General features: G+C 42.4%; 2 pseudogenes; both read left to right on the top strand.

Moving 5' to 3' along the window:
• Window positions 1-2908: 2908 nt before the first annotated feature.
• LOC128581131 (ADP-ribosylation factor-like protein 1) lies at window positions 2909-3394 on the top strand (annotated as a pseudogene).
• Window positions 3395-3904: 510 nt separating this feature from the next.
• Window positions 3905-4938, top strand: LOC128581130 (aurora kinase C-like; annotated as a pseudogene).
• The last annotated feature ends 4713 nt before the right edge of the window (window positions 4939-9651 follow it).

Genomic DNA, 9651 nt, shown 5'->3' with positions numbered 1-9651 from the left:
CACAGCACTCTACCGGGGGTGACACAGTGAGATTCTGTCTCAAAAAAAAAACATTGCTCTAAAAGATCCTTCAGGAGCATGGCAGGGTGGAGGATATAGGAGAGAGATGTGAGCACTCTCAAGCCTGTTTTATTGATTATTCCAATCCAATTTTTCTATACCTGGATACTCCCCAAATCTTATTTTGCACAGGAAAGAGGTTGGTGGAGTACTTGTAATTATCCCAAGAGAAAAACATGACTATGAACTCACCTGATGATTTTGCTATCTATTGTAGTTTACGTAAAATAATTAAAGTGTTGTTTATTTTTGTTAACAATTTCTTTGAGTGTGATACTTCTTGAAGCAATCTCCAGGATGAAGTCCAGGCTTCCTCTTACATGTCTCATGGTAGAAAATGATTTCTCTCCTCCCACCGTTCTCATTTCTTCTGTTCTAAACCATGCATTTTTCTTTGATTCTTTTTTTTTTGCATTATATAATGCATCTTCCCATTTACCCCTTTCTTCAGTGTCAGAAGATGATGGTCTTTCACTCTTTCTTTAATTTCTGTTCCTTGCTTTGCTCACAACCTGAGTGATGAGATTTCTCCTAGAAGAAAGGCGTATCTTCATTTTTTCTCCACTCTTTTTACCTAATGAGTAAAGGATGTAGCTGTTCACAAGAATGATTTTTCCCACCATTTTTAGGACCTCCTTGTAAATCTCTAACATTCATAGTACTGATCAGCTCCGTCCACTCTTCCCATAAACTGTGTATTCTAAAATAACTGTTGGTTTTCCAAATTGGACAGGTTGTTTCTTCCTATAACCAGTGACAACTGTGTTTGAGGGCAAAGGATGTCATCAGCATTGTCGCTAACATCTTATCATGGAATGAGAGGCACACAACAAAAAAAATGTCAGACATCTTCTGATGTCAGAGCAAACAGGAAAATTATGTCAGACAAGGCCCAACATAGGATCAGAAAGGGTTTTAAAAGGGAGCCCAGAGGACATAGGTGGGGCCAGGCAGTAGACACAAATTCACAGGAAATGAAGACTCCCGCTCAGCATGGATGAAAATCGCCGATAAGAGATAAGAGACAAGCAGTCCTCACCCCAACTCTCCTATCATTCCTATCAAATTGCCCATTTCTCTGTCTCTATCCCTAACTCTTCAACATAACGATAGGGTTGGAGAGAGACTGCTCACACTAGACTTCCTGCTCCTGATCTGCCTGCCTCAAGGCAGGATGCCAACATCTAACAGGAACTTCCCAGGGAAATGCAGCTCCACAGAGTCCAACTCTGAAGTCCAGAAAAAGCAGAGGGAGCTCACTGAAGTGTCCACGACAGCTCTTCATAGAATGCAAGAATGTAAGGACACCGAAAACACAAAATTCTTCTTGTCAGCAAGAATTTTAAAGCTCTGTCCTTTACCAGACAATCAATCAATGTATCTCCGTGATTTCATCTCTAGACAAACATTCTTTCTGATGACATAACCTTGTCTCTGGACCATAACATCAAGTTTTAAGAAAGATGTGATGCAGGAAGCTTGGGAGTGAATTAGGATTGTCTGGAGTTCGTCCTTAGATCACCAACTAAGCTCTGATTTAATGCCAAATTCTCCAAGGGGGGAAATACTCAGTATCATGTAACTCGTCAGTAGGAAACTTGGGTTGACCCTCTGTGCCTCCCTTGGACCATCTATCTTTCAAGGTCCCCTTTGCCATCTAGCCTCCATGGCCTTTGATGAGTCAGAACATCCCAAGGGACTGTGCTACTGCCCAAGTAACCACTTTGAATCTTCACTTGGCTCCTGTTGACATAGCTGCCTTGTCATGGCCACTTCATATATCCTCCTCAACCATGCTCAGATCACCTTCTCAGCAACACTTTCAACCACCAACCCTGCCCCGCCCCGCAGCACCTCCGACCCTTGAACACGGTTCCGTAATTGCAGGGCTCACACAGTGGTGTGATTTGTTTATGTAGCTTCCTCCTCTACTAGACTTTAACCTTTTCAAGGGTGGAGACCATAATTTATGCATTTTGTTATACCCAGATCCCCACATAGTGCTTAATATCTTTATTGCTTTTCCTGATAACACATGTAATACTAGACAATATAAAATTCAAATCTTATAGAAATACAAAGTATAGGCTATGGAACTTCCCCAAAATCTCACCATCACAAGATAAGCACTGTCAGTTGGGTGTATATTCTGCTGACAATTGATGCATTAAAAATACGTAAGTTATTAATATTAAAATTTTTCCTAAAGATGAAATCATTGCCTATAATCTATGCTGTCTTGGAACTTGCTTTTATCACTAAGCTGCATGAAATAAGGTCCTAATTCCTTGATGAAGCACATGGCTCTACTTGCTTTTCCTCTTAACAGCTGTGTAGTATTCTACCGTAGAGAGGTAGTTTACTTAACTACTTCCCTAGGATGGGCTTTGCAGTTCTCTACATTTTTCCTGCTGTACGAACAATACCATCATGAACTTTTTCATGCCTATCTCTTTGTGCTCATGAGAAGGTGTTTCTGGGATAAATTCTTGAATTTTAAAGATTGGGTCTTTATAGTCTTCCTTTCCTTCCACAGAAAACCGGTGCAGCATCCACAACCAATGGTACCCCAGAAATAATTTTTAATTGACAACACAATGGGATTCAATAAAATAAATGGTCCTAAAAAGATGAACACCCCCCCATTCCCACCGAGAGTCCAACATGGGATGTGCTGGCAGACCAGGCTTGGGAGGAAGCTGCCTGCTGCAGCCAGAGGGCACAGTGAGCAGAGGTCACCGTGAGCAGAAGTGGCAGTGCAGCTGAACAGGGGGCCTAGGGCCTACCTCCAAGGATCATGGGGTGTTTTTTCTCAAGTATTTTTTCCAGTTTGTTTGGAGCTCAGGAAATGAAGATTTTAATGTTGGGATTAGATGGAACAGAAGAAAAACCTAATTTTGTAGCGATTACAGGTTGGAGAAGTCCTTATACTATTCCTACCATTGCATTTAATGTAGAGATGGTGACATATGAAAGTCTTAAATTCCAAGTGTGGGACTTAAAAGGACAGAGAAGTGTCAGGCCATCCTGGAGATGTTATTCAAACACAGATGCAGTTATGTCTGTAGTAGACAGTTGTGACTGAGCCTGAAGGACATTTCCAGATCAAAGTTGCCATGTTGTTGGAAGAAAAGCTGAGAAAAGCCATTTTAGTGGTGTTTGCAAATAAGCGGAACAGGCAACAGGCCCCAGCCCCCTCAGAGATGGCAGTGTCACTTGGGTTACCTGCTTTGAAAGACCAAAAATGGCAAAAAGTCAAAACGTCAGCGACAGAAGGCACTGGTGTTGATGGGTGATACAAGGGTTGGTTGAAACACTAAAAAGCAGATGGTAAGTCAACCCCTTCAGCTCCTCGGAAAGGAAGAGTATGTCACCTATCACTTTGGAAACAGTCAAGTGTTCTTTACTAAAGGTAAAAACTACAATTGTTGGCAACTACTGAACTGACTACAATGTTTACAATAAATGTGAAAAATAAGTTTTGTTTGGATGGGAAACTCAACTGAATCACCTGAATGTTTTGTGTAATAGAAAATATTCCTTTCTTGCTTCCTTGTGCTAAGGTATGTAGTCTGTATGGAACTACTATTCAAATACAGTCCTATTAAATAACATGCACTTGTTGAGGGAAAAAAAAAATTGTATTTCTGAGTGCACTAACAAATTGTTTAAACACTAACAAATACCTTCACTCCAATTTTTTTTCTGTTAATATGACCCAAGTCTTTCCAAAGATTAGACTCAATAGAGCAGGCTGGGAACATGGTGTGTGTAATATAGTCTTTATTTGCTTAATTTACCACTTACTAAGCTGTTTCATTTAAAACCTTATAGCTGGCACGACATGTCAGATCGTGAAGCTAGCAGCCCTTGCTTGGCCCCCCACAAGGAGGCCACAGGAGCCAGTGAATTGGAAGACCCTCAGCCTGGGCCTCTCGACTACCGACCCCTTTCCTGGATCTGCCAGCTGTGAGCTCCCAGTTCCAAAGAGCTCTGGAAGGCGTTAGCTGCTCTCCCCTCATAAGCTACCCCAAGTCCTTGATGCAGGCGTGCAGAGCTGAGCCCGCAGGCAGTGACTCAGGATTGATGACTTTGAAATCAGGCACCCTCTGGGCAAAGGGAAATTTGGATATGTGTACCTGACTAGGCTCAAGGAAAGCCATTTTACTGTGGCCCTGATGGTTCTTTTCAAGTCACAGAGAAGGAAGGACTGGAGCACCAGCTGCACAGGGAAATTGAAATCCGGGCGCATCTGCAATACCCCAACATCTTAAGGCTGTACGATTACTTCCATGATGCTGGCCGTGTGTATCTGATTCTGGAATATGCTCCAAGGGGTGAGCTGTACAGGGACCTGCAGAAAAACCACACATTTGATGAGCAGCGAACAGCCACGATAATGGAGGAGTTGGCAGATGCCCTGACAAGCACGTGATTCACAGGGATATTAAGCTGGAAAACCTGCTTCTGGGTTTCAGGGTGAGGTGAAGAGTGCAGATTTTGGCTGGTCTATGCACACCGCCTCTGAGGAGAAAGACGACGTGTGGAACACTTGACTACTTTACTTGCCCCCAGAAATGGTTGAGGGGAGGACATATGATGAAAAGGTGGATCTTCAGTGCATTGGGGTGTTCTGCTATGAGCTGTTGGTGGGAAATCCACCCTTTGAGAGCCCCCCTACAATGAGACCTACAGGCGCGTCTTCAAGGTAGATCTGAGGTTCCCCAAACAATGTCTTTGGGAGCCCAGGACCTGATCTCCAAGCTTCTCCGATACAAGCCCCTGGAGCGGCTGCCCCTGGCCCAGATCCTGGAGCACCCTGGGGTCTGGGCCCATTCCTGGAGAGTGCTGCCTCCCTGGGCTCAGATGGCTTCCTGAGCCTCATCTGTCTTTGTTCCTTTGTGTTTGTTTAGGGAGCTATCCTGGCTCTACTACCTCGTCTATCTTCTTGGTTTCTTCTAGGTACTAATTAATAAAAGCTGAATAATTTTGTAAAAAAATAAATAGAAATAAAAGCTTATGGCTATAGTGATGTTTTTCAACCATTTTAATCTCAAAGCACACTTGAGACTATAGTTAAACTTCTGTGGCACATTTAAATTATGTTGATTAAAAATACAGAAAAAAAGAATATAATTACTATGCTTTGAGCTCCTTTTGAAAAAATTAAATTAATAATTTTTCAAAATTTTCACAGCATACCTAAGATCCTCTCACAGCACGCCAGTGTGCCACAGTACACCAATTGAAAAATCACTGGGTTATAGGCATGACTTCTGTTTTGGTGGTTGAACTTCACTGACCTACCTATAATTGCCATTTTATGGTACTTTACAATTGTATACTTTTACACAGATGGACCTACTTGACCTATAGAGGCAGATGACCTCTGTGAGGTATGCAGGATGGGTTATAACATCTTCACCTTATAGACATGGACCCAGAGTTATGATAGGTCAGCTTGCCCTAGGTCACCTGCTAGTAAGGTGGGAGTAGGGCTCAAAGTGAGACTTCTGGATCAGAAGTTTGACTCAAACTACACAAACTATATATATTCTAAAAGTACCAACATTGACAACACAGGTAACCTAACTCTCAAATAAAATTATGCTAGTAAAGATAGGCACAACACATTCAAAATAACATCTGTAAACTTATTTGTCTATACTAGCAGAAGTAATCAAAGACATAGTGAGTGAAAATAACCCTAAATGGTTATATTTAATGGAATTCACAGTACATTAAAGAGAAAAATTAACATTAAAAGAAATAAAGATTTTAAGAAGCATTATTTTTTTAAAACGCAAAAAAGATAATTCTCTTTTTTTCAAAAGTAGCTTTTAGAGACTGGTCCCTTGTTGGGTATTTGGTCTCTTATGTAAGGATTCACATAATAAATTCTTCCCCACTAGGCTGAGGCCAAGAATGTTTTATTTGTGTTTATTCAGTTCACCAAATAGTTTCTGAGCCTACCCTAAGTTAGGAACTGGAGACTCAATTACCAGAAGTAATTTCTTTAAAAAAAAAAGTTGATGTTTCCTAACAAAATACAGAGCATCTTTTATTAGCTAATTTCCCTGTACTCCTTGTCCAGAGGGAAGTTCAATGCTATGTAGCTGTTCTTAGTATTCCATTGCATTGCTTCATTACTTTTGTTAGCCCATATTTCTATTGAACACATGGCTTATTAAAAACTACCTCAAATACATAGTAACAGTGATAATAAACTAATTTCTTTATAGAGAATACACATATGTTATTTTATTTAATCCTCATTTTTTTAAGAAAGGTAAAACAGGAATTTTCTATTACTGTTCACTCAAATTTGTGAGAAAGTCAACTGAGGATCAGGAAGATTAAGTGACCTACCCAACACAGTGCAGCAGGGAAAACACAAATTTATAAATCTAACAGGAACTTACGACTTTGTAACTAAAAACAAATAATGAACTTATGCACTGAGTCTTACGAACATCTATGTCCTTCCTTCTTTCTATCTAAGTCTCCTGCCTGGGGTCCTACATTCTCAAAATAAACAAACAGGAAGTTCTTGAGGGAGAGGCAGGGAGGAGGAACCCAGTTTCAGGAGTAGAATGCTGCCTTCCCTTCCCACACACAGGCAGCATCAGCTCCGCCCAGATTCTCACTTTGCTCCATGAAACAGTTATTTCTCTAATGTTTCTGCCTAATGCTTTCAGAAATGTTAAACCATGGGACAAAAGGGGTGAATGAGAAGGGTGGTTAGGGGATGGGAGTGGAGGGAGGAAAGAGGGAGGGAGAGAGAGAGAAGGAATGAGAATGAGGGAAAAGGACTGGTGGATAGATCAGACGGGGACAGAGTCCAAACAAAAGCCTTTGCTTTTCTTCCTAGCTTGTCTCTGTTTTTATTTTCTATTTTGATGGGGGTAGGGAGCACAGCACTTTTTACACTGTTGCTAAACAAGTAGGACTGTGAGCTGCATTTCACAATTTCTGGAGTGATTTTGTGTCATTTTGACATTTTATTCTAGTTCTGGTAGTTAGGGTTTTCTCATCCCCTGGTGTCTGAGCTCTCCTTCTCTGGGACTTGCTTACCTGACCCTCCATGACTCTGGGGCTCATGGATTGCTCTCTAGCCTAAACCTTCACTGAACTGTCCCCATCTGCACCTGTGCCACTGTGCCCCTGTGCCCGCTGCCCTAGCTCTCTGCATGTTAGACTCTAGACTACCGACAGAAACAGAACGATGCTAAAAGATCTCCGCTTTGAAGGGATTTCAGACACCCATGACTCAAAGTTCGAGTTGGTGGACAAATGTCTGGTATTTTCATGAATTCTGTATAGCAGTTGAAGAGGGATTGTTCTTTAAGCAAGGGACACTCAGAGTCAAAAAACTGTGCTAGAAAATGGTGAAATTGCAAAACTATAGCTTTCTAGGGACCAAGTTGCCTTATGAATTGTAGTCACCTGCCTTCTTGGCAACTGCACTTGGACCCTTCACTGACAGATGCAATTCGCGCATGCAAAACTGAACTGATTATCTTCTCCCTTCTCACCCTTTGCATATGCCACATCTCAGAATACGGCACTTCTATGTATCCAAAGAAGAAACACTAGAATCGCCTTCTCTCTCATTCACTGATTATTATACCTCCTGGATATTTCTCCAATTTATTTATTACTCTCTCTGACTCCACTCCCCTTCACGCCACCATCATCTTATCACCAGGCTATTCCCGCAGCCTCCTGACTGAGTGGAGGTAAGAATGGTCCTCTCATCCCCATTCTTACCTCCCTTCAGTCAGTTTCAATACCACCACGAGGTTTAAGAACACTCCAATGGCCTCCTTCTACTTTTGAAATTAAGCACACAGACCTAGCCTTGGCTTCCAGAGGCCTGTGTATCTCTCACCCTCCCACACCACGGTGGCCTTCTTCCAGTTGCTCAAGTTCATGGCGTCCTTCCCTGTCTCAGAGCCTATGAATATGCTGCTTCCCCATATCCACACCAGCACTCAGTCCCTGCTCACTCTCTGCCCAGATGACTCATCCCTATCCCTCTGGCATCAGCGTCAAGGCCACCTTCTCAGGGACACCTTCCTGACCCCCTGCACTGAGCTCTCACAGCACCCTGTATTTTTTTCATAGCAAATTCTAGGACAACAATAATTATTTTGTGATTGTCTCTTGAATATCTACCTCTTCGTCCCTCACCCCAATCCTAAAACTGCAAGCTCAGTGAGGACAGAGACTACTCCAAGCACTACTTGACCTTTGGGGAATGCAAATGTGAATAAGGTAGACCCAAAACAAATGCTCAGTAAATATCTGCAGAAGGACAGGCGCAAAATGAAAGTGGGGGAAACAAGTGGAGAATGGTCGATTCTTTTTTGAACTGATTTCTTCTTTATGTTTGGAATACAAGAAATAGCAATTTCCTAGAAGACTTGAAAGGAAGATGTTTTTGGAAAAAAATATGTGTAATCATATTTCCTTTTTTCTTCATGACTTTAGTAAGGGAAATCCAGAAAATCCAAGCTCAAGCTAACAGATAAAACTTGGTAAAAATTGAATCATTTAAAGAAGAGGTGTCAATATGACTGAGAACTATGCATGGAAAACTCACCGCAGCAAGCTCCCATCTTCCTGAATCCCAAATAACTGGAGTTGGTGAAGAACTGAAGGGATCCCCCAGTGGTTATCTGGTTTCACGTGTGTTCTTCTTCTTTGCATAACCTTTTCTTTTCCTCTTCTTTCTGGAAACCATGCATACCCCTTGGGGATATTAAAGGGTTTCAAAATCTTTGGCAGAATCAGTGCAGCTCTAGAATCCCAGCGCTGGGACACCATCAGATTTCTCAAGTGATAATGAGAAATGTCTGACCCAAGAGCCTTGGCAGTGGAACTCAGCACAAGCACACCTCAGTGGAACATTTCCTGGGTTCAGAGCTGCTATAGAAGGGGACCACATACCCCAAACATACCCAGGCAACCCAGGCCCACAAACAACACCCTAGTCCCAACAGTCCCCTAGGGAGGTTAAACACATATACCCCACACAAAGCTGTTGCCCAAACTTAGATCCTTAGCGGTGGCAACTTTTACCTGTTGAGATTCAAAAAGGCCTGGAGCATAGCTAGAGAACCATGCCCAAGCAACCTCGTTTCTGGGTTTTCAAGATCCTCACTGCATTTTTCATGGACATAGAAAGTTTCACATCTCACTTGACTTTTCTGAAGGTGCGCCCCAAAGAATCGTCCTGAGCTGTAGCAGCACATAAAATTGTCTTATGTTTCCCATGACAGTTCAAGCTGTGGGTCACCCACATGGGAATCATGGACTGAGGGAACTGGTCAAAGTGCCAATTTCTGAGCCCCACCCTAAACCTATGAGGGAATTAAATGGAACTATGGATGTAGAAGCCCAAGAGAGGCTGACAGGGCCTCTGACAAGGATTGCTAAAAGAAGCAGTCCTGGGAGAAACAGGGGACAGAGTACAGATGTTCTTGGAGACTAGAAAGAAGTGCTACATGATGGGCCCCAAACAGGGTGGGTGGGAAGGCAGGGAGGCTGGGAGTGGGGTCATTGGTAGATCCTAAGGGGGCCAGTACC

The sequence above is a fragment of the Nycticebus coucang genome, chromosome 3 (genome assembly GCF_027406575.1).
Source record: "Nycticebus coucang isolate mNycCou1 chromosome 3, mNycCou1.pri, whole genome shotgun sequence".
Classification (NCBI taxonomy): domain Eukaryota; kingdom Metazoa; phylum Chordata; class Mammalia; order Primates; family Lorisidae; genus Nycticebus; species Nycticebus coucang.
The sequence above is the reverse complement of the archived record's forward strand: the minus strand, read 5'-3'. Positions and strand labels throughout refer to the sequence as shown.